Source organism: Sipha flava, unplaced genomic scaffold, assembly GCF_003268045.1.
Source record: "Sipha flava isolate LNK unplaced genomic scaffold, YSA_version1 257_pilon_pilon, whole genome shotgun sequence".
Classification (NCBI taxonomy): domain Eukaryota; kingdom Metazoa; phylum Arthropoda; class Insecta; order Hemiptera; family Aphididae; genus Sipha; species Sipha flava.
In genome coordinates, this window is record NW_020272911.1 from 69406 (window position 1) to 95851 (window position 26446).

Here is a 26446-nt window from a genome sequence, read left to right on the forward strand (position 1 = left end):
AGAATAAAAATTGAACAAAATTGTAACAAAATAAAGTTTTTATTGCGTATGACTTTTTATTTAGAACATATAATATTATTGTTTATGAATAAATTAACTGTATACAAAAATAAATAAAAATTGTAACTATAAAAGAGGAAATTATATATGGATTGTTTTACATTTTTTTGTTTAGTACAAACAATTATAAACATATTAGTCAGTCAGATATACACAATGTACTATAAAATAGATAAATGAATAAATCACGCATATACTTAGACTATGGGGGTTAAATTATTTCTTTTGCATTCTAATTTTCAGATTTTACATTTAAAATTTTATAATATAACTATAATTATTAATATTCACATAATAAAACAAATTGAATAGTAAAAAAGACTAACAACATTAGATATTGCACTAATAGCATTATACATTGTAAAGTCATTGAAGGTCATATTTTTGCAATTTTAGCATTTCATGACTGTAATTACATTTGAATATTGATAATTTAAAAAATAATTGCTATATTTATTATTCAACTATAGTAAATTACGATCGCTATATTTTTCTCACACAATGATTATGTAAAATATTTAAATAAATATGCTCGTACTGCTAGTAAAAATGTAATAATTTTTTTAATGTTTCTTAACTGTATAATTTCTATGATATATTATGTATAACATAATTACATATAAATTAAGTTTAAATTTAATTCATGTATAATTTAAAATCGTTGGTGAGCATAAAAAAACAGTTTTTGTTTATTTTAAATTTAAATATGTCAGAATTATAAAATTGAAAAATTATAACACTAATAAATAATAATGCGACTAAAATTATTCACTACTGCAAGTAAACACCACTCTGTATATTAAAATATTATAATTTTCTGATTTGTTTATGTAATATTTTCTGTAGTTAATTAATATTAATTATTAATATTACATTCATTTGTTGAATTATTTTTATTAGAAACATTTATATAACGCTAAGTAAGTACATTGTACATATAAATAACGGTAAGACATATAATAAGGACAGTGTTACATCAATGTAATATACCAATGAAATACATGTGATAATAACAGTAAAAATACGAAATAACGAAGTATAATAAAAAACGACTATCAGTAAGTGAGTTAACTGGTGAATTCTCTTATATAGACTATAAGAAATTACGAGATGACAACGGGCATGTCGTGATAGTAAATCAGCGACCGTAATATCTTAACCGGAAAAATGCATTATATCCGCTATAACCTGAAAATAAATTCTAAACGGTAAAATAGCCTTGACATTTTTTATTTCTTCGATGAAGTGGAAAATTTGAGTGGTTTGCGATCTATAAAAATGACGGGCCTCAAGCATGGGATATAGTTAGGATTTAGTGTGATTGGTATAAAATGTTCAACCCTTATGAATAAATTTAAGGATGTGTAGCTTTAGTTGTGGATTAGTTTACATATAAGTATAAAATGTCTATAATTATATATTTATGATGTATATAGTAAAGTAACTATGGAAACAATAGCTATATACTTAATTAATGCTTATTGTCACAGAAAATAATACAATTCGTTGATAAACAATATACGTCATTAATGAGCTACGTCAATAAGTCGAAACAAAGCTATTTTAATATAGCGGTATGATGCGTGTCCTTGTTGTTAATACATTGTAACGGACGAAAAATTATAATTGAAAATTTTTTCTTTTTTTTTTACATTACTAATCAGTAGAGTTTATCTACTTCCTATTTCATATAATGTTAATACTAACTAATATTTTATTTATTTCTGTTAAGATCTATTAAAAAAAAAAAAAAAAAACAAATTTTATATAACAAATTATGTACTATTGCTTTTTTTGTATTTTATAAATCCTTTTTAGATTAAGAAATTAAAACAGATAGCTTCAAAGCAACATTAACCATAATTAATAATTTTTATATTTCAAATAAATATTAATAATACAGTATAAATATTCTATTGCAACTAATATATATCTGAAACATTTGTAGTTTTAAGTAAAAAATTTATATTTTTTACTAATTTACGATGTAATAGATTTTTTTATCTCCATATAATATAAAATTATATAATAACTATATAACATATATCTATACCAATATTATAAAAAGGTATAGTTTATAAGTTTATGAGTTTGTTTGTAGAAAGTAATCTCTGAAACTACTAAACCAATTTTGAAAATTATTTTACCAGTAGAAAGCTACATTATTACTGAACGACATACACTATATTTTATTGTGATCAACCATATTTCTTAATATGAAATAAAAATATTTATCAATAAATTTTGAGAGATGATGCATTATTTTATTGACGTGCGCTGGCTATACGTGAATATAATGTTCTGGGTAAATATACAAAAATATTTTTCTTTACTTAAGTCATAAATAATGTACAAAAACTATACATTTTTTTGATGTACTTATCTGGTTAAATGTTAATAACAATTGATGACATGTATTCAAGACTCCACAAGGAGGAGAGCGGTTGAACCTGAAATACGGGGACCCGACTATTTTAGGGACCTGAAGATCTTTCAGTAAGGTAGGAAATTCAAGAGTAATAAAACTCACTTGCTCTTTTACCAAGAGTGAATTCATTAATTTCAACAATAAATTTCGACAATATTACATAACTGAATTCGATGTGCTCTAAGCCTGAAAAATGAAATTTTAACTTCAAAAAAATATATAAAATATAAATTAAAATATACTTATTTTTTCTCTTTTCATTTAGATAATATTATAATAAAAAAAATGAAGACAGTATTAATATAAAAATGCTTACGAATCCTAACTTTTAATAATTTATGGGACATTTCTTTGTTGGTGAAGTTTTGTAAAAGGCCCGGACAAACATTTAGTACAGGGACCCAGAATTTGATGTGAGGGTTTGTCATATATTATTGATATATTTTTAAAATAAAATGATCAAATTTTAATTTAATTGATAAACATAAGCCTGGAAATATACGTATATTTGATTTTATACATATATTAAAATAAAATATTATAACATATATTTGTAAAATCTCGGAACCTAAGGATAGTATTTTCGGTAAAAAATATAAAAACTATTTGTATAGCGGCAAATGTCAAAAGTGATTTGATTTATTATGAAATGACGAAATGAAGCAATTTCAGATGTATAGTTTTAGTTGTCATGCGTCATAAACATCGAGTCGAAGTGAAGTACACATTATAGATCATTCGCGCGCCCGCCGATACTTTTTCATCGTATAAACTCGTACACCAAACGTCTAATGGAAAGTAATCCGAATATCGTGTAAATCCCTCTAGACAGCTCAAACTACCCTTGCACCATCATGTGATGTAAGTGGAAAAAGGAACTGACATAAGCAACAACGGTATATGGCACTTCATAAAATATTTAATTTAGTTAATAGGGACTGTATACTGTACACAATTCTACACCAATACAGTGAAGTAAAACAGACTATAAATAAATAATTAGCTCATAAATATAAATAAATATGTATACAAATATTCACTACTACGCTGCATACATTTTATCATAAAATTGTATATGCTTAATGTCAACTTATTAAAACATTATCTTACAAAATCTATTTTATGTAAGTATTTACTTATAACTGTAAATGATAATATTCAATGTTTAATTTTAATATAGTTAATATTGGTTCAATTCACAATAACTCTCAGTTATATAATATCCAAATTACAAAAAGGTCTAATATATATACCCATATAAAACATTTTTTGATTAAACTATACTCCATTTAATATGCATTTATAGTATAAAATAAAGTCAGATAAATTAAATTATAGAAACAAAAACATATAAATATATTTACTAGAAATGATAGTTGATCAATATTTCGACTGTTATCATATCACAATATATTCTATTAACGGACGACGCTCCGTGTAAAATTAATGTAATTATCATCTGTTCAACAACTAGAATAAAAACTTTATAAAAATTAAATAACAGACATTTGAGTGAGTACTTAGTGTATTTAGAACAACCCCGGAAAAATAATTAATAGAAAAACATTTATGTACTCATAACAGTTACATATCTCGTAACAAAAATAAATCGATTAATTTATTTATGCTAATCAACAAATATAATAATATATAATAATAATATAATAATATAAAATAAAAATAAATTATGATATTCTAAAAACTACTAAACTTAATTTTAAAAAGCTTTAATTACTACTAACAGAGGTAGATCTATAAATATAAAATGAAGGGAGAGCTAATTTGTATTTTCAGAAAGACAAAATATATCATTTTAGTAAATATATATATTAGTTATAGTATATTTTAAAATGATAAAATATGAAAAATTAACAAGTCCATTGATATTTGACTTATGTTAAATGAAATATATTCTTATTAAGTGCTTATTACATACTTGCATATAATATAAAACGGTCAAAGGGTGAAACTACAGCCTCTTAGTCCACCTTGGATCCACGCCGGACTACTAATAAATGTATTGTATACTGTGTATATGTATATATATGTTTTATATACTATTGCTATATTTAAACCTAACAAGTTTGCATAGTTGTAAGCTTTATGGTGTCACTAATAAAGAGAAACATCGTATGAAGACTACAAAATGATGTACAACATATGTTATACCTGAACTTTTATGAATACTCAATTGATAACAGTTAACAAATATTATAAACCATTCTTAAGGTAAGTTTTACCTCTGATATATTAAAAATTTCATAATTGTTTTAAGTACCTAGTTATAGGTTTATTTTAACTTATAATGATGTCATTTTAGAATATAGGTAAGTTGATTAATAAGCTTTTCACTTTATTTAAACAGTGAAATCACCTATATCGAATAATGCTAAGTTATTAATTGAAATTGCAATTAAACTATTAATATACTGTTAGATAATGTGCATAGAAGAAATTTATAATTTACAGTCATATGTATAAGTTTTGAAAATATTGTTATGTATGTTTGTTATGAAATAAATTAATGTAATCGTGAGTAAAACATTCTGGTCTATATAGATCATCAAGACCTATTTAAGTTCGATTTTTAACTGATCTGAGCTGAAACGAACTGGTATATACTAACTACCAATAACTTATATTATAACTAAAATAAATATTACGCAAAACATGCAGTGATCACTCAGTAATGTTATAATTCATCTGAAATCCCTTGAACAGCATAGAATCAAACTTAATTTATATTTTATTTTTAAGTTATTAAATGGCTATATTGACTATCTTAACCTCTTAACTCGTCTTTAATTCAAAGTTTCCTCAGCTCACACCCGATTAACTAACTTATTCTATTTAAATCCCAAACTACAAATTACACAACTAACATACCACTCTTGAGAATCATGAACTCTGTAAAAAATTATAGCATTGATTCGTTTTTTTCTACTTCGGTCTACTCTTATAAAAATCACGTTTCCGCTAAACTGGCAGTATATAATATAACTTGATATGTTTATTTATTATTAATTGTATCTCATTTTTATTTTTTTGTTGTATTTGAATTTTAATTTAATTTTATATTTTTTTGATAATATTTTCGAATGCTATTTAAATTTAATTCGTATAATTAACTTGTATATTATTTCAATACAGAAATTAAAAAAATAAATAACGTATCAGCATAACAAAATATGGTATATAGACGACACCAATGAAAGTTATATTAGAATCAGTTAAATGGTTTTTGATATCAATAAACATAAACGATTAAGGTGGCAATTATCTCAACTTATCTATATATTAGTAATTATTTTACATTTAATAATAATAATTATTGATTTCTAGTTAGTTTAAAAAGTATACATAAATTCGAATATAATCATTCTGTATTAATTCAAGAAAAAGTTATACTAGTACAACGCAAGAAAATTTGATACAGAGATTATAAATAGTATTGTTTATTGAGTGCAGAGGGCATTTAATTGTATTTAGATTATTTCATATAAATCCATGATTAAAAATCATACAGTAGTGACGTATTGTGATCGAGGAGTGCTTACATATGAGTAGTTTTTTATTTTAGACATGATAAGTGTTGACCTTAGTTGTTTAAGAATAAAAGATGAAAACTATATAGTTAAATATTTATGGATATTTAAAACGTTTTATCTAAGTTTACAGTAATGGTAGTATTGTGTTTTAAAGAAAATATTATTTATATTAGGACTGAACGCAAAAACAAAAGAAGTAGAAGTGTTAGTAGTACAAATATTTGTATTTTTAGATTAAAATTTCAGTAACAAAATAAATGTATGAATATTATACGAGTAGATAATAAAAGTTATTTTACTTCGTACCAGCATAAAATTCGACATATAAAAGTGAATTTATAAGTTTTTAACTACAAATTCAGATTTTGCTTGATTAGTTAATAATTATTAATTACATAGTAATATAATAGTGTATTGTGATACTTCTTACTATAATGATTAAAAATAAATATAAAAAAATATCATAAATTATGATTTATTAGTCAAACCTTGAAAATATATTAAAATTGATAAAAGAAAAAAACATTTATACTAAAATACGAAATAGTTTAATTTCAAAGTGTAATCAATGAACATCCATATTTTAAAAATAACCAATATGTACCAATCAACAGACATTACGTTGGCTAATGTTGGAAGATTAGATTATTATTGTTTTAATTAAAGCATACAAGAAGTAAACATTATCCATAACAATAAACAACTAATAAATATTATTCGTTACATAATTAATAATCATTTTACAGAAAATAACATTATATTATACTTATTGATTTATGTGTTCATTATTTGACGTTAAAGACTTGAGAATAGGAAAAAAAATTATATATATACATGGTATGAAAATAAAATGAAGTTTTTCTCGTATAAATGGAGGTTTAGTATAGAGGGGGTATGAGTAGGTCTTTTTTATAGCACCGAGGGTCATACATAAAATGACGAATACGTTGGTTTTTACGTACAAAACTGCGTAGGGGAGAACTTTTACCGTCGTCATCGATGACTACGGATCGATTTTTATACGGTTTCTTTCTCGCCCTCGTTCTACCATTCCCTACAGGAAAACGCGAAAAATGTGAAACCTCAAACATTTATTTTGTTTACTTTTAGAATTTTTAGAATTTAATTCATGTATATGAAACTCTGTATTGTAGAACACAAATAATATTTTATATAACAATACAAATAAAATATACATTATTACAGTATAAAGTGGTATATTAATAATTATTTGTAATGAAAATATGTTAACTTTATTACGAGAAAAATACTGAGTGTTTACTAACATATTTTAAGCAATTGATTTTTCTAAGTAAATATATGTAAGTATTTAATATAATAAAATGTAAGAAGTTTTATCATACAAATGGAATATTATTCTCAAATTCTCCATCAACTTATATATTAATCTATAACTGTCCTAAGTAAACCCAATTTATTATAATAGGAAAATTTAAATAGTCTAGCATATTATCAATCATAAATATAAGTATATAAGTAGTAGTTGTAACATTATTTATAAATTATAGATAAAACCGTTTAAGCAATAGCCAGTTAATATTTTTGTCCAAAAAATATATTATAATACATTTCATTGGGAAGAAATTTACACGGATTAATGAAGCTAAATTTTTTATTTTATACAAAATTAATTTAAAACCGTTGTAATTTTATTATTTTTTAAGAAATAGTTTTATAATTAATAAGTATTTATAAATTTGCTATCATTTAATCGCTTCATATTATGAAATAATGGAAAATTATTACTACACAGATAAATAAAATTTACTATTAGATGTACAGAATATTGGCAAATATACAATATTACGAAGTGTAGTCTGAATAGAAAATGATTGAAAATAGCGATACAAAAACATGTTTTGGGTATTAATTATAAAATACTAACCCATTAAAAAAAATAATAACAGGATTAAATATTATATAATAATAAGACTAATTCAAATTTTCAATTCTTTTCAATTCGTTTAATAATCCAACTAACTAGGTTTTATATATACGCCCGCATATAACGAATAAATAAATAAAAACTTAATCAAACTTAAGTACATAATAATTATTGATGCATCCGTGTCTTAAATTATTTATAATTCATGGATTGTCTTTATAAAATCATGTTTTATTGAAAATGTTAAGTCGTTTATTTTTTACGAATAAGTGATGATGATTAAACTTTTTATTATCCATTTGGTTAATATATATTTTGTTAGAATTAAATATAAATATATCCATGATTTAATACTTCATAATAATATGTATCGAGTTTTGATAAACCCGAACTTATATGAAACAATATCCTAAATTCCCAAGTTCATTATTCCATTAAACCGATATATCATTAAAATGAACCATCACTTAAACAATACATATACTCGTTGATACTATTGATACAATAGAGGCTGCAAAATCTCTATATAGTAAGACACGTAAAAAAAAAAGAACCTCTATCGTAACATATATGTTAAATATCAATAAAATCAATAAAAAGAAATTAACAGTACATATAGTTTATTATTAATAAGACTAATGGCAAAAAATCACGATCATGACTAAAATAAATTGAAATAGATTTAATAAAATATTATTTTTGTTTTTATATCGGTTCATGGTTTTTACTTAAAAAGTTGTTTTTTAACATATTGATTTAATTGGCTGCATAGATTAGGAAATCGGGTAAAAATGGTATCAGTCCATTACTAATATAAAAGTCCATCGACTCACTCACTGATCAGCGTAAAGTAAAATATATACCGATTTATTTGAAATGTTGAGCGATTGTATTTATCACCATATATATAAGCATACTACCAAAGGATTTATTTAAGGGTCGACATAGGCGTAAACTGGGGGGGAATTGCCCCTAGAATAAATTAGGAGGGGCACTGCCCCATTTGATATTTAACATACCTTGTTTTAAAATAAGTACAAAAGAACTGGTTATAGCTATTACTATACAATTTTTTTTTTAAATCTTAAATTTAAATTTTTGCTTATCTAACATAATGTTAGAAAATAAATAATTTTGTATAATAAAATGTAAGTAGTAAAGCGGCGTTTAGCCTCGAACACCCTTTTCGTTAGATATGTAATTATATTTTTGCCGCCCATAATAATTTTCCAAGTTACACCTATGAGAGTCGAAACCGTTTTAGGCTGAGAATGTATCAATTTTTTCACTTTTCAATTACCTAAAAAAATATTTTATTTTGTTACTATGTTGATTTTCATAGTTATCGATTTTAGTATATATAAATTATAAAGTGTAAATAAATAAAAAAGTATCATTTGAGTATATGATGGTTATGCGTTTTTTCCAATCTAGTTTTTTTTTTTTTGCGTTAATAATAGTAATTATTCTAATATAAAAATAGTAAAACATTTCACAAGTAGAGTCGAATAATTTTGTTAGTATGTATATATATTTATTGGATATTAAATATCTTAAAAATAATAAAATTAAATTTGTCGTTACTGTTCGTAAAAATAAACAATTTTTTCAGTTTTTTTAAACCTGCATGAACAGACTTAAATTTTTATAATGGATATTACCACCAAGCTTAAATATTTTAAGTATCATATAAAAATAGGGCGCAACTTATTTATTTAACCCATATAACTAATATAACTAAACAGCGAGGAGAAAAACGGGAGAGCCTTTTTTATTTCACTATATGTATATATTTCACTATGCCTATATGTTAATTTTACATTCCATTAAAAACTTTAAAATAATAGTTATTTACATATAATATAGGTGTTATTACACCTATAATAATCCAATAAAAGTATTTCAGCATAATTAATAAAGCTACATTATTTCAGATATCTAAACTGTCTAAACTAAACGTATATTATACATAATTATTATTTATACTTGAGATTCTTTCTTACACTTATTACTTAAAAATCGACAAAGATGCTTAAAGTATATTTTATCGGGCTTCTGAGATCTATTTCTAGAGGAGGCAGATTCAAAATATTTTTATATTTCAAAGCTGTTTACAATGACATATCATTTAAATCAATATATTATAATACTTAATTTTGTTTGGAAATTTTTGATATAAGTATGTATTGCTCCTTAATATAAAGACGACTGGAGACATATAAATAAAAATAACAAGTTATGGGCTATAGATCAAAATATAGTTTTATTTCATAATTTATTTCATTTATGTCATAATACTTTATACTTATTACTTAATATTTTATTACTATATACTTTTTTTTTTTGCAAAAATCAAAAACTAAAATGAAAAAAAAACGGTAAATGTATTGTTTGAAAGTAACTAATCATGTTTATTTGGATAAATTTGGGGGAATATATGCTTATTAAAAACAATCTATTACTTAATGCATAGAATACAATTATAAATACTAGTTTTTGTAAAATACACACGTAATAATTTTAGTTTTAATATGTATTTATTTTTATCATTTATAATAATCTAATCAGTAAAATTTTATTAAATTTTATTTTAATTATTTATCCCACTTAATGTATTAATTAAGAAAATTATTTTCAATAAATATATCCTAAAAATTAAGATTTTAAGACTATAACTATTCTTTAATTACCATTAGTAATATCGCCTAATAATTTATACAACATTTCATAATAGAGATCTATTTTTTTCAGCTTAACGCAAACCTCTGTTATCGAGAACTCATAACTCGTAGAGTATAAAATAGGTATAGTTATCTTAATAATATAATATAATATGTTCTTACCTTTTATTTCCAGTTCATCCGTGCATCAAAGTACAATACTTGTTTAATGTTCATTTGGTAGACCAATCACAGACCTTCTAAGTACCGTAACCGTATAGATATAATACATGTATGATACAAAATGTATAAAAAAGCGGTTCTGTTCCGGTTTTTTTTTCGATATTTTCAGTGGGGCGTTTTATACTTCCACTGTAAAAAAATGAAGTTTATTATATATAACATCAATAATGATTATATGATAACATGAAAATAAACTAAAAATATTAATTGAAGTAATAAAAAAAATATGATACAGTCTTGTTCTCAGTTTCAAAACTATTAATTTTCATAAAAAATGCATAATATTGAATAAAAAATGTTTTGATATTATTTTTATGGACTTATGATGATTATGCTATAGAAAGGGTAATTTTAAAATATTTTTCTCAAATAATTAACTATACATTTGTTTACTCATTTTAGAATTGAAATTTTTACGCTATTCCACAATTAAAAAACTATTTTTTTAAAAAAAAATACTATTTTCAAACATAACTTTCTCTTGTCAGTTCTTACCTAAAAAATGTCATCTAAAAATCGTGTATATTTAATACATATGTTTAATATATAATATGTAATATATATATAGACAGTGGTTATTACATCACTGTGTTTTTATTTTATTTATTTTTACTATGTTTTTTTCTGTTCATAACTTATAAACGAAAATTCTCAGAATTACAAAATAAAAATAAATGAACTAAAATAATTATAAATTAAAACATTTAAGACAAATCTACGAAGTATAATAATATTGTTATATTTTTTTGATATTTTCAAAAATTTAAAGCAAAAAAAAAAAAAAATTTAAAACAAAATCTATGATTATTTTAGTAAAAAATTTGTTTTAACACGAATTCAATAATTATAAAAACAAATCATTTAATTTTTACGGCGGGTAAATTCATGTTAAGTATTAAATCGTTATTAATCATGTAGCACTATATTACAGTTTTTCACATAAAATTGATTAATTTATAATAAATAAATGTATGATTGATTTATTTTCTGGACTTAGTATGCTCGAAAATAAAGTGATTATCGATTATTATTTTCCTGCCCATAGAAAATAATTGTACTGTTATACACTTTCAATATTTTTATGTATTTTATTATTATAATATTGAGTAGTTAAAACATATATTGATAAAAATAAATTCATTCATTATAATTATTTGTAATTATAAATGACTATGACATAATAAAAATATGGTCACGTACTTATTCCTAGGTGGGATAAAAATGTTCAGCAAAAGCAACGAAATTCGAATACTGTGGGACAGCTACCTATTCTGCTCCTATTAAATACGCTTATTATGATATAGGTACATATTATATTAATTTATAGACTTTGAAGATTTTCATGTTGATACTTTAATCCAAATGCACAGTATATCGAAATGACCATTTTGAATTTAGAATATTAACTATTTTTTTTCTTCGCATTTCTCTACTGCGCTGTCTTGCAAATTAGAATTGCATACACTACTCATAAATAAATGTGAATGGTATGCAAACATTACGTAAAAACCAATGTTTTTTCGATACACTGAAGGACATGATAATGTATTTCATAGTTGATACGCATTTCTGCCTATACAGATTATAACCATTATTATAAACATTTTTCTGAATTTAATAATAAAATCGAGGAGTTTTAAAATAGCCGAAAATATTTTAGCCGACACATATTTCGTTCGAACTGTATTTTAGCCGACAGTATTTGTCATTAGATTATGGTAATATCATACTGTGGTAATAGTTTATACCACGATTATAGATACCATATTATGATAGTCAGATAGATACTAGTCAGAACCGGAAAAAGCTATGGGCGACCGGGGTGCCAAACTGAAAATTATTTTTATTTAATTTATTTTTTAATACGCATTTAACAATCTACAATTTTATAAGCTAATAACTTTATTACAATATTATATAATCGGGTAATAAAGTTTAAAGTTATAATACAAAATACGTACTTAAATTTTATTTAAACTTACTAAAAAACTTAATTTTACTACTACTCAAACTAGATGAGGAGGGAATTAAAGGCGCTAAAACATCTGAGATCATGTTATATCCTTATCTGTGATCTAGTCAGTAATACGGTATAAGATAGCAAGAGATAACATATTTTGGGAGTATCGGCTAAAATACTGTCGGCTCAAATACGTTCGGCTAAAATACGGTCCGAACAAATTACGAGTGGGATCATTTATTTTTCGGCTAGAATATGGATCGATTGATATATTATCGGCTATTATACGCGCTCCCATAAAATCTACTTTATCTATCCTCTACCAATAAAAAAATTCTCTGTACGTGTCTGACAGCCGACCGTGTAGCACGTGTTTTCATTATCGCAAGTGTGCATTTAATAGCTTTTGATAGCACAACACTTTCGGATCACATATATCGGTAATATAATTTCATATTATGTAAGTATCCACCTTATCGTGAAATGCACAACGATAACAAGACATCCGGATCGTCAAAAATGAAGGTCATCAGCCGTTTACCATTGATCAAAACCACCTGAAACGAATGCAACACATACAATCAAACCCGTAAATACACCTCTCATACAAGCCAATAGCCGCAATACAACCAATATATCATATACAAAAACCTCCTCTTCCAATCCACCTAGTACACCTACTCTGTTCTCATATACACAGTCATCTTCAAAGATTTCAGCGACTCCGTCAAACGATATCAACAGTCTACAGTCATTGCCAACAATCCCGTACATAACACAAGATTAATTACGCAACAACGACAGCCAATGAAAACCCTCCTAGCAGAAAACAGGCACTCGTTTTCAACACTAAGATGGTATACCTCAGAGATTATATTGTTGCCATAAGCAAACTAATTTCTCCTAAAAACATCGTTTTTGCCTCCCATATATCCAACAACCGTTTTTACATTTTTCTCTCAAGCAAATAAACACTTAATTCACTTTTAGCATTCACTCAAACTACCATTATTAATAAACAGTTAATTGAAATCCACCGGCTCATAAATCCATCTAAGAGGATAGGCATATCAAATGTCTAACTTAAGGCCTACATAAAGCCTTGATTCTCTCAAAACTTGACTACGGTGCATCAATGTCCTCAACAGCCAAACCTACATTCCTAAAAATTTGGAGCCGATTCACAACTCCGGAATTCGTCTATCCATTGGTGTTTTTCGTTTCAGTTCCATCAAAAGCATCTTGAATACTGCAGGAATTCCATCCTTTACAATACGGTGGAGAGGAAAAACGGCTATATTAGCAGCAAAAATATCAAGATCACCTGCTTCTCAATATATACCGCAGAAGCTTTGGGAATACTTAAAGCCATCGAGTAAACCATATCAAACGTCAATAACAACAATATTAATATTTTCAGTAACTCCCTCTCTTCCCTCACTAGCATCCAAAATTATTACTCCCCCTCTGACATCGTTAGAAAAATGCAGAATGCTCACTTTATGGCACATCAATCAGGCAAAAATATAACATACACCTGAATTCCTGGACACTGCAATATATTTGGAAACGAACGATTAGATAAGGTCGCCAAACTCGCTCAATCGTCTTTCGGCGCTATTCCCTTACCTTGTTTCTCCTAAAAAGATATAAAGAGAGTCATCAAAGATGACATATTACTTCTATGTCAGTGCGAATGGAATAAAAGGACTACCAAACTTGATGAATTTATAAATGTCGTTCAGCCTTTTCTCTTCCCCACACGAGACCTCCATCAACCATCTCAGAATAGGACACACCACCCTCACTCACTCTTATCTAATGAAGAAAGAAGACTCTCCTATTTGTGAGGTCTTCCTCGAGGTTAAACACATTCTAACTGAATGCAAAATTTATGACAAGGAAAGAGAACAATTCCAAATATTGGATCACGTAGAGGAAGTACTCAGCTTCGAACCCAATAACATTTCCAATCTCATTCAGTTCCTAACAGAAACTAAACTTATAAATAAAGTGTAAACCTATATAACACACAGTGTGTTGATCCAACTGTACCTTTTTTTATTCTCTTTTTACTATCTGTACCATATTAAAATCTTATTCTATGTAATCATATTAATATCTATATATGTATAAATATACCTGAACATGTTATACGTTCAATAGCTACAGATGCTGCGGATAGTTTATATAAAAAGAAAAACAAATTCGAAGCCAACAATTAAACAATATAAATATAAGGTACTACAAAAAAAAAAAAAAAATGAATTGGTGTACAATACTTTCAAGTAATTTTGTTAACGTAAGTATTTAAAATATCAATAAATATAAATATTGTTATACACTTATATAAAGCACGTACCTATTTGTTATTACAATGTACAATTGGGTTAATACATTTTCAGTAAAACGTATTTTATACACACGAATTCATTTAGAACGCTATAGAATTTAACATTTATAATCTTAATGCAAAATATGACATAGTTTTAACTAGAAAATTAAATTTATTGACTTTGTATACATTTACTTGACGATTTTTAATTCGAAACCGGTACTTTACCAATATAATAACACTCCAGGCTAAGTATTTATTTATTTATTTATTTTTATACATAAACTATTTATTTATATTTATAAATTAATTTACAAGTATTAATCATTTAGTAATTTTTAATTTTTAATTAAATTTTTTATTATTTTATTATATGTATAATTTGTACTTATAATATGCTGTTAGCATAAACTGACGTCCGGACTCTCCCAGAAATGTTGTAAATGGGGCCCTACAAATTAAGTTTAAGAGTAAGGAGTCACTATTTTAACTGATGTTTACATGTAATTAATTCTAAAATATTTGGTAAAAAATAAATTACATTTCGTAATAGAAAAAATAAAACTAACTGTTCCAAATTTTGTGCAAAAACTTATTCGATAATATAACAGCTACAATTTACTATAAAAGTACAAATCATAAATGAATTGAAACTGTCAGAGAAAATATACGATATTCAAGGAAAACATATTCATTGGAACTAATATACCAAAATATTAAGTAAAAAATTAAATTTATATTTATTTAGTTATTTATACATTATAATTTATTAAATATATCAACACGTTTTGTTAAGATAAGGCTCAAAAATATTGTAGGCACCCCATGAAATACAAGTCTACGCACGCCTATAGCTGACAGACATTGAAAAAAAAAGTAATTTACGAATGTTTATAATATGTACTATTCTGTGTGTTCCATGGAACTATAACGCAATTCGTACATGTAATAGTAAATCACTAAAAAGGTAGCAATTAAAATAACAACTGCAGTCTAACGTTATTTACGTTATAGAAATCGAGTTTTAAATAAAAAAAACTTTACGTAATGAATAGGAATTATGTTGTATTTTAACATTGACAAATAATTATCACTCGTTAGTATATATGGGTCATACAAATACAACATAATTAGTAATTAGTTATGTACGTACACATTCAATGAGCTCAGAAAATGCAACAACAGTTTAACGTAAACATTTACAAACGGTTGCATGAATTTGTGTGAATGTTTTATGATACCTAATTTTCTACTTTATATTACAAGTTTAATTTTATGTATTGTTATTTGGTTATTTACTCAGATTTCTGCATATTACATTTACATACATGAAACACCAATTATTATATTATTGTTAAAACATAAACAAAAGTTGTATAAGTTGGCTATGTACAAGCTGCAGTCATTGCGACAATCTTGTACAAACGACAGAAAAAATACTAAATATAAGCAAATTTGAGATTTCTAATAAAAACTTTATAACTTGAATAATAAATACTTAAATATTATACCATAAAATACTATAAAATGTATAATAAAGATAACATTAAAGTACGAGTATACAATTTATAATAATAATCAGTTCTGAAATAAGTTTTATTTTCGATAAGGCAAGTCTTAATTTTTTTGGTTTAAAAATTAAATATCTTATATTTTTATTTTGTTATGGTTAATTGATAAAATAACATTTATTGTATACATATAAGCACATATACATTTTCACTATACAGCATCCGTTCCATCAACTTGCATCTTTTAGATAAGTATTTCAATAGGTAATTTTATAAAAATTGATCTGACACACCCCGGTAATATCTGTAGCCCCCCTAAGCGTGTCTACAGCACTGATAAAAACTATAGTATTCTACTAATATATATTATTATAGTATACTCGTATAGGTACTTTAAACTCTACTGAAACTTGATTATCATTAATTAATAGCAATTAAATAAAGCATAACTATAAATACTAAAAAATATTATACAACCCTTATTTGTACAAGTTTTAAAATTAAATCACATTATATTTTATTCATTATTATTTATTTCAGATTTGTGATTTTAATTTTCTAATTTTCTTCTTAATTTGCAATTTTTTCTTGTGGCTTCTATAAGTTATACATTAAATAGGTACCAATATACAATACACATAGTTTTTTCAATATTTTCCTATTGCATAAATTACTTAATAGATTGTACCTAAACTAATTAATAATAAGTCTTATATAGATATAATTAATTTAATAAAACAGGATACATAATTTAGTATTCATAACCTTCTAGTTCTACTAATGTATTTTATTTAAACAAAATGTATTAATACATAAATTGTAAATATAATTTTTTTAAACAGTCTTCAATTATACTACATTATACCTTTTATTAATACAGAAGTAGTATAATAGATATATTCAACATCTTAAACTCTATCCTTACACATGCATACTTATACATTTGTATATACTTTAATAAAATATATGAAATAAAAAAATATATATAATAAAAAATGTACATAAGCATACCCATATCCCCAATGAATACATTTTATTTCAATTAAATAAAACAAACTATAGTATTTTAAATTTTAAGTATAATAATATTTCAGAAATACTGTTGAATTAATTTTATTTTCTATAAAATATTTTTTATAAAACTTTTAGATGGAGTAAAATTAAATATTAATTACATCTAATCACTTCTGCAGCAAAAAAATTAAGACCTTCACTTAACCGTAGTTCCCCCAGTTCCATCCGCCTATTGTTCACTAGTCTTTCTTCTTACAAAAATTTTAATAATGAAAAAAGGAGAATGAAAAAATAATGATAAAAACGTAAAACGGAAAAGGTGGACGTGCATATTCCCTCCCCTCCTAAACCTTGTATACGCTCACTGAGTGAGTAGCCCGTTCATTATCTTCAATTTTCCCATTCTCCCCTTGTACTTGAGAGCATTAACAACGTTATACACTGTGCTCGGCGTAACCAAAATACACGTACACCACATGCAATACAGTAAAATCAATTACTTCCGGTCCCTTCGTACACGCTGCGCCTATGTATATACGTTGCCAGCGCATCCTCCGCATTTCCGGTGAACGGAAATTTCTATTTCACCGGAGTCATCCGACCTTATCAGCACTAAATAATAATATCGCCAGTACTACCATGCATTTTGAAATTTATAATTTTCGTAATCACATTAAATTTACATTTTCTTATGTTTTTTTTTTTTAATCGTATAAGATTCCATGTATCCCAAAAGCCTGAATCACATTGTATTTTACATTAATTATAAATTAAGTGTTTAGAAATTTAGAACAACATCCAATATTCCAATACACGATTTGGACGTGAATATTTGTAATAACAAACAATATCAGTTACACGAATTTATATATTATAAACATAAGAATATTCAATTAAAAACTATAATACAATAAAAAAGAGAAAAATTATAAAAATAAATATAAAAAAACGAATCACGTTTTATAAATTTGATTATATATTTAATATTCTTATACACAAGCAAACACATTTCGACATAGTTACTATCTATTTTTATCGATTTCGAATAACGTTTATTGTATTGGTAGTATCAACGAACACTCTGTTCATATATAAATTTATATAGTATGTGTATACTGTACATATATATACCCCAGGACTTTATTCATTCCAGTCCCTGGTCTAGTACACTGTATACTAGTAGGTATAAAGACGAAGACAAGATAGAGGGAAAAAGCAATTTCTTCGCTCCTATAAAAACGCTTTCTCCGACATTATTCGAAGGGGCGCACCCTCCACTGGCATTACCACATTATCCTTTTATCGTGAGCATTGGACGTATACTTGTAGGGACGAGGTATAATGGAGGGAATACATGATTGCGTTCTTGCGTAGCGGGTGCATCTGACAGAATCTTTTCAAAAATATTGAACGGACATAGAACAAGGGTGGGGTGCTGATGCAGAAGACACCCTATGCGTGATTATGCGTGTGTGCGCTTGTGTATGTGTGTACATTGTATAATTTAGTCGACGGAGGGAGATTTATATAATATATATATATAAATACGCAATAATAATATTCTATACTGTTTAAGCAGTACAGTATACATTTGCATTTCTCTCCTCTCCGGACGAATACTTTCTTTGTCAAAACTGTATGTCACAAATAATGAAGGCATGTAAAAATCTGTGATGATTTAAAAATGCCTATAGTTGAAGGTATAGGTAAGTATATACTTAAAATTTATTAAATAATATTATTGCACCTAAAAAACTGTCCAAATTTCATAATTACGTTACAAATATCATTGGTCATAAAATATAATTATTATTAATTATATATTTAATCATGATAATTGCAAAATAAGACTATAAATGACAACGCCATATACATTTTTTTTTAATGGTCGAATTTTATCTAATACCAGCTAATGCTTAGCAAATAATCATATTGGACATGAGATTTTTTCAAACGAATAGATTAATAAATATTTATTATATTTTAATCTTCATTAATACAGGTAACCAGTCCATAATGCATTATATTTTGTCAATACATAAATTAAATGTATTCTAATTGACATCACTAAAAGTTTAGAGTATAAATACACATATATTGGTATACTTAGCAATATTAAAATAATGGTATACTTAATATAAACATTACAACTTTATTGTCGTATATATATAGATCATGATATCAGTATTTATACCATTTAAACTACACAATCTGTATACTATGTTTAGTAAACCTTCATTATACCTGGTAATTAATCTTAGTTTATCATCATATGTAAAGTGAGATACCTTTTTATTTATTCAATATAATAATGAATGGTTCATGTAGGTTCAATTGGCTACATCTTGGATGTTTTTACATACCCACCTAAAGTAAAGCAGTCATAATCGACGTTTTTAATGGGGAATTAACTCCTTCGAAAACATTTTCCATTATGGCATGAGACTAAAACCTTTGTGCTAATGTTTTCTATCAGTCTCTCATCAGTCTTTGAATTATAGTGAATCTTTAACATAACACTACTTGCGTCTATTTTTGACAAATTTAAGAAAATCAGGGAAATTCAGATATAGCCCGAATTTCCTGTTTTTTTTTTCTTATAGCTGAGCTTCATAGTTAGATTTTAGAACTTTAAATATGTTATTAAATATAAAAAATAAGCTAATTAACTAACTTAGGACATAAAGGTATATATAGATTTAACACATAGTTTGTCAGTACGTCATTAATTTTATCAGTATTTCCAAGAATAAACTTTTTTTTATCAAAAATGTAATTTATTACAGAAGTTACCCTAATTAGATTTGGAACGCTGGAAAAATAATGGCCGAGTAAACAGTGAATAATTAAATAAGATACATTTTGAAGCAACGTAGAGCTTGTGGAAAGCGCGGTTTTTCAGTTAAAAAATATTTTTTATTAATCATTAGTAGGACTCTGAAATCGTTGCACTTTAAACTTTTTTTTCTATCGTTCGAATTTATTACTAAGTAGGTTATGAATTCGTTCCACGCATGGAGACAACCAGACTAAAACTATTATTCCGGTGTTTATATGAATTTTTATCTTGAAATATTTTGTACAAGAATTCACATTTGTAATACGATAGTCTTAATAAAAAATACTTGGACGATTTTTTTCTTTTAAATGGTTATTTCGGTAAAGAGAAAGTGTATTGCGATTTTCAAATGCAACTTTAGACATTCATACAGCGATAACGCAATTTCGTATATTTTTCACTGCAACAACACAAGCGATTCAAACGTTCCCCAATGCTCCCGGGCCCTGCCCAATGGGGGTATTAAATCATAATTGTTAAGGAATAATTGGGTCACGAATAATCTTTTGACCCTGCGGAATACGTTGAAAACGCTATCTCTGTTGAAACCGACCGAACATGACTTCCCGCGTGCAGAGACTTGCATGCGTTCGCCCGTACAACGCGTCCAGGTGCGGACCGACGACGACGACGACGACTACGACGAGGGGGAAACGAATATTTTAACGTTCGACCGGAGGCAACACTGGCGCGCCGCGTCTTTCTTCTCTTATCTCGTACACGAACCCCTCCGCCTCTTTCCCACCCGTAACGGCGGTCACGACCAGACGACGACCGCCGTCGTAAATTACCACTACACACCGACGAGTGGAGCCCACACGCAACAACACACGGTGACGACGGCAACGTCGCACTGCGGCCGCCCGTTCCGTAACATTACACACACACACACAGGCGCGCGAGCGTGTACGCAACGACGGCGGCGCGTCGTTTTTTTCTAATTTATTTTTTTATTTTTTTTTTTTTAATACCACAGCGCCGCGAGCGTACCTCTTTGTAGACGAGCGTTGAACCGCCACCGCGACTGCCGTCACCGCGGATTCGTGTCGGTGTGAGATTTTCGAAGTGAATAAAAAAGAAATAAAAAAAATCTCAAGTTCCCTCTCTCTCCGTATGTATTTATACAACACACGTTTATATTTATATAATATACGAGTACAATAAATGTATTTAGTTCCATATAAATCCGTACCCATTCGTTGTCTTCCGGGACATTTTTGTTGGTATTTTTTTCCCCCTAAATACGCGTATGCAAGTATTTTCTGTGCGCGCGAACGTTGTTGTTTCATAGACCGTGGACGAACACGACAAAAGCGTATACGCAGAGTTTTGGAAATAAGCTTACAATGTAAATCACTGGTTCCCAAACTGGGGAGCGCCCCCCCCCCCTTGAAGGAGGGCCGTTTACACATTGCTAGGGAAGCGCAAGCAGTTATTGCGAAACATGATTTTCGTTGATTAAATAATTTTTATTTCGAAACGTAGAAAAAATAAACTTTTTATCAGTTCTTTTTAACCGTTTTCTCTATCGAATAATGTCTCTATCAAATATTGAGCCGAACATGGAAAAACCGTCGATACAAAAATGTCAGCATCAACATCGGTTAAACATTTATTATTAATTTCATTTTTTTATTTACTATTATTAATATTTAATACTTATTTATTACTATAATATACCACCTTAATTGATCACTCCATTTTATTATATAATATTATTTGTGGTTTAAAATCATTATCATCAATAAAAAAGTAATCAATCCGAATATTTTATAGTCTTTGTTAATTAAAGCGTAAAAAAGGTGATTGATCTTTTTCAATTCTTCGGAGGGAGCGCAAGATTTTTGAAAATTTATAAAGGGGGGGGTAGAACAGAAGAACCCTCTGATGTAAATAAATATCTATTGTGTTTATCGTGAACGGGGGAAATGTTTTCTGCATTGTCGGCGGAAATAGAGGAAGGATTAGTCCCGTTAGAAATGCGTAAAATATAATACGCCGTATTTGACGAAAAAAAATTCGTTGCAGACGCAATGTAATCGAACACGAAAAGCATGCGCATACAATAAGTATTTAATGAAATCATGAAAATAGCTTCGATGACATCGAATAGCATTGAAATAGTAACACAAAAATACAAAATGTATGAGTCAGAAGTATAAACATTTTTTTTCCAACGTAATGATTTTACATAGTAGTTAAGTCATTTAGAAAATCGAAAAAATAACATTTCCTAAAAATCTTGTTTTAATTTAAAAATAATGTTAATGGTTTTTGTTTAAATCGAAACAATAGAACCAGGGAATTTTGAAAATTTTCAGAAGGCTATCAAAATGCAATTGTTCTTACCATATTACATAATAATCCGAAAAATGTTCGGAAAGTGATTCATGTAAATTATCATAATGATGTTTAATATCGAAAACATTAAAAATAGCTACTGCCTGGTAGAAAATCGAAAAAAATGATTTAGTTCCCTAAGAGGTCTGGTAAAATAAAACGGAAGTCCATCCATTCAGGTAAAAACTATTTGTTTTCAAATTCAACTCTTCTTATTTTCTCAACTATAACCAAATGAAAACAATATAAACACGGATATAAATTAACGCGAAGCAAGTAACAACGTAGTATGACAGAAATTAAGTCAACGCTAGTCGACGGTAATTGACGGACCGGCTGCGGCGTTGACGTGTAATCGGTACATTACATATAGACGGACATCTATTCAAACTTTAAATCAATAAGATAATATCCAGTTTCTGATTCCGCCGGTAAAAACCAATATATTTTACTATCAAAGTTTACTTTTTTATCCATGTCTACGGGTTGCCATTTGATGACCACTGCAATTTAACATATATAAGTGTTAAATATAAGTATATGAATGGTGCAAAATAGGCATCAAATGTACGATAAGTCGATTGCATTACCGGTTTCCTAATAATTTAATTACGATATCATGGGAAAAGTTTGTTTGAAATGTTTGTAAATTGATCCACAACATTTGTTTCCACTGAAATCAAACGTGACATTCGATAATTTCGACCTAATTAATTCACCCAAGGACGTAAGTAAAGATTATTTATGAGGGGAGGAGGTTGAACCATAAACTTCCCTTACCTATGCCACTGAATTCACCGTTTTTTGTATACACTGTTTAACAGATCTATAACGGCGACAATTAACGGTGTTCAATGTGTAATTCCAAAAAACAGTTGACTTCATTTAGATTTGTATATGTACTTGTAATAGTTTGTGTTATTTGTAGTTCAACTTACTGTCTAAATGACTTTAGGATGTAAATGGGAAGGGATAAGAATTGTATATAGTGGATAGTGAAAAATGAAGCCCTTCACTCATTTTGTTCTTGGAATCTTTTGTGCTCAAACCCTATGAATTTGAGTACCCTAATTATGTCGATGTCAATAGGAAAATGTATTATGTATCCACATCGTAATAATCGTAAATTCGTATACGTCACATGGTTAAATAAATAAAAATAAAACAATGTTATATATATCAAATCGATCAAACCTAACCATGAATTATTAAATATTTCAATTTGCAATTGATCAAGAAGTCAGTGGAGTCTTTTTACTTTTTCCTAGAGTAGAAGCAATCGACATACTCATATTAAATAATTGTCGACTCGGCGGCTCATTTTACCAAAGTGCCGATTAACGTCATGGGAAAAGGACATCAAACCAGCCCAAAAATATAATGATTTGTACTTTGTTCATAAGTACCCATATGGTACACGTCTCATTATTCTGATTTACAACATTTTAATGGCTATAAAAAGACGTATTTATATTTTGATGATATGCTTGAATCGCCCCCTCCCCCAAATGACGCCACTGCGAGAAGTGAGACTTAGTATTATATGTTATATGATAAGTTTCGAATCTAGGGGGGGGGGCAAGTGAGTATGTTTACCCTAGACGCTATTAAACTTTAAAAGGGTTCTTAGGTTTATGAAAAATAAAAATGTCATGAAATTACCCCTGTATACCCTCGTTTTCCATTTACGTAAGGGCGCTGCATTTTTATTAGCTTCGGGCATCAAATGTCTTCTATCCGGCTCTGCATATACAAATATAAATGTAATAGTTAAATTAACTTGAAATAAATTGTGTGTACATCAATTCTTATGGAAATAATATATAACCGTCCGCAGCCATTATGTGATAAGATATATGTACCTATATTATTATTGATTATAAATACTAGTATTTATCGATAATTATGTATATTATTAGTAATTACCAGGGTTGAAACGTTTAATACGGTATAGTATAAAACACGTATTATAAGTATGTATAAAACGTATTTTTTTTTGTTGTCATTCGATTGAACACAAAAAATTAAAATAGGTTTCTGCCTTCTGGTATAGTATATTATTTATATTTTATTATTACATTTCATTAGTCTGTGTCTTGTTATCGACGCGTTCGCACGTTATTGTGTTATACACAAACACAATTTTGAATATAATTCAATATAATTTTATTATTTTGTAAGTAATTTAAAAATTCAAATAAACAAATATGACTGTTCGTCCAACACATAGTGGATGGGATGTTAATTATATACAGCACAAAGAAGAAGCAAAAGGTAAAAAACGTTAATTAGTGTATCTAATAATTACTTAAAAAATAAAATAATATAAAATCTAATATATATATATTATTAATTCATAGGTAAACAATTAGCAAAATATTTACTTTGTTCAAAAATATTGTCCAATACGAGTAAATCACGTTTATTGATGCACCGTAATACTTGCAATACTTCAAAATTATGTTTACTTATTATGTTAAAATTACTTCACAATTAATTAGTTACAACAGGAATTAAAAAATCTACTCATTCTACTGCTATTAAAATTATCCGTAATGAAGAACCGCCAGTATTAAAAATAATGGGTAGAGCATCTCCTCCTATCTTACCAGTAGCGTCAAGTTCAACATCTGAAACTCAAACTCAAGGTAAACGTAAACATATAAATTTATTTGAATCAGATTCAGAACCAGATGATCCATTTAATAATGCAAATTCATCTACTACTATACCTAATTTAAGTTTAAATACATCCACTGTATGCTTATCGATTCCATTAGAAGCTGACAATGATGTTCAACTCGCAAGTTCTTCACGTGAAAAATAATTAGAAATGTCTAATTCTAATGATACTATGATACTTACTCTTGAAAGTTTTACCTCAAAAAATTCTAATACATTCGTTACACTAAAAAATAAAAATAAACAGCAGGATACTATTCAACGTTACCATGATAAAATAACAAATGCTGAAATTGATTTAGTTAACTTTAAATTGGGAAAATTGTTTTTTGGATGCAATATTCCATTTTCTGTAGTCGAATCGGTACATTTTAAAGATTTTTGCCAATCATTAAGACTCGCATATAATCCACCATCACGAACTACCCTATCAACTCGCGTTTAAATGAAGTACACGATAGTTTTTGTGCAGCTTTAAAGTTTCATTCAAATTCAGCTCTTCTAATAGATAGTTGGAAAAATGAGGCAGCTAATATAAAAAAATGTTGCTTGTTTACTGCATAGTTCTAATGGCGAAGCACTTTTCTTAGAGTCTTTTGATTTAACCGGTATTAAAGAAACTGCAATAGGACTTTCTAATATAGTGTACAAATGTATATCTTTAGCTTTAGAAAAACACAGCACTTATATTTACACAGTTATTAGTGATAATGCGGCAAATATGATAAAAATGAGTAAACTTTATGAGTATAAAATTTAATAGGAAAAGACTTATTTTTTTATGTATACAAATAGTCCATACTATTAACTTGGCAACTGCAAATTTTACTTAAGAATATGAATATAAAAATATATTATATTGATATATTCTGTCTGTAGCAATATTTTTTATTATTTTCTTTTTAGATAGGTACCGATTC